This window comes from Macrotis lagotis, chromosome 1 (genome assembly GCF_037893015.1).
Source record: "Macrotis lagotis isolate mMagLag1 chromosome 1, bilby.v1.9.chrom.fasta, whole genome shotgun sequence".
Lineage (NCBI taxonomy): Eukaryota > Metazoa > Chordata > Mammalia > Peramelemorphia > Peramelidae > Macrotis > Macrotis lagotis.
The window spans coordinates 5,553,537-5,555,351 of NC_133658.1; positions in this window are offsets into that span (position 1 = coordinate 5,553,537).

The window sequence follows — 1,815 nt, forward strand, 5'->3', positions numbered from 1 at the left end:
CTCAGTAATATATTGTAGATTATTCATGTTCATTAAGCATCTCTGCATTGCCAGTTTTGTCAAGAAAGTTTTGAATTTTCTAAGATTGTGCTATTTTATAATTTGTTGACATTCAGAATCATCGGGAGACTATTAAAAACAATGACAACAAAAAAGACAACATGAGTTTCATATCTCTGGGTTGTTGGGGATCCAAGAAAGCCTGATAATGTTTTTTTAACTTTAATGAAAACTACTCTTTTGATATTCATATTGGAACTCAGAGTCATTCTCAACTTAATGCTTTTCCTTCTTGTTGCCAAGTCTTACCAATTCTGTTTCTTCATCTCTCTTCCATGCATTCTTTTTTCCTCCATTCTTACTGCCACCATCCTAGTCTAAGTCCTTAGCTCACTCTCCTGGATGATTTGAGTTGGTCTCCAAATTGGTCTCCTTGATTTAAATGTCTCTTCTCAGTAAGCTATCTTCCATATTGCTGAAAATTTTTACTTTAAATGTTCAGCTTTGACCACATCACTTCCCCTCCTTAAGAAACTTCAATGGTTCCCTATTGCTCCTAGGATCAATTACAAACTCCAATATTCACTAGTACTCTCAAAGCATTCACTTATTCACTACTGTATATATTCTAGTCTACATGTTAGATAATATTATATTTATTTCCTACTTCAGTTCTCTTGAATAGGCTAGATCCCATGACTGAAACACTCTCCTATCTCCTGTCAATGTCATAGAACCTACTGCTTATATCACATAAGGGGAGGCTTTTCCTGATCCCCCAATTCTTAGTGCTTTTCTGCCTAACCAAACTTCTTTCTATTAGCCTTGCAATTTTTGTACAGACTTATTGCTGTTTTTGTACAGAAGAAAATAAGCTTCTCAGAGTCAGGGACTTTGCTTTTCTGTCTTTGTGCTTCCAGTATTTTGTACTATGACATTGGTTAATAAGCTTGCTGATTTGAAGCTAATTCCCAAGATCTTAATTTTTCAGTATTTAGGTTGAGGGTTAGGGTTAGAGTTTAATGGACCTAAAGAATTTTCATTCAGTTTCTATCATCCCATCTCTAAGAATCCTGCTTTGGTGATCTCATACTCTCTTCCAAACTATAGACTGGTAGGGTGGGTTTCCACATGGTGTCTAGGCAAGTTCCTTATCCAAGTGTCATTTATATATCTTTGAGATCCTCCTCAAGTGTGACTGAGGTTGGAAAACAAAAAAAAATAATACTAAGATGGAAAATTTAACATCATGCTTAAGAAAGTTGGGTAAGTTGATGGCTCAGTGGATAATGTCTGCTCTGGAATCAGGAAGACTCCTCTTCCAAAATCCAAATCTTTCTAACTGTGTGAGCCTGGGAAAGTCACTTAACCTTATTTGTCTCAGGTCCTCATCTGTGGAATGAATTGGAGAGGAAATGGCAAACTACTTTAGTATTATTATCAAGAAAATCCCAACCAGGTAATATGAAGAACTGACATTACCAATACAGATCAACAGCAACAGCAACAACATGCTATAATAGCTAAATCATCTTGAAGTAACCCTAACCCTTTGGAGTTCACAGAACTCTTTAAAAATACTCTCTCCTTAGATTCTCACAATAATCCTGAGAAATAGGTGATCTCAGTTCCATTTTCTGATGAAGAAAGTGAGACAAGCAGAAATGTAGGGACTTATCTAAAGTTAAACTCAGCAAGTGCCCATGGCAGGATTTGACTTCAGGTCTTCTTGACTTAATGTCTAGCATTTTCTCCACTAGACCATGAGCTATCCAGGAGACTGTGGGTTAGTTTGGTTATAACATAATATGATTG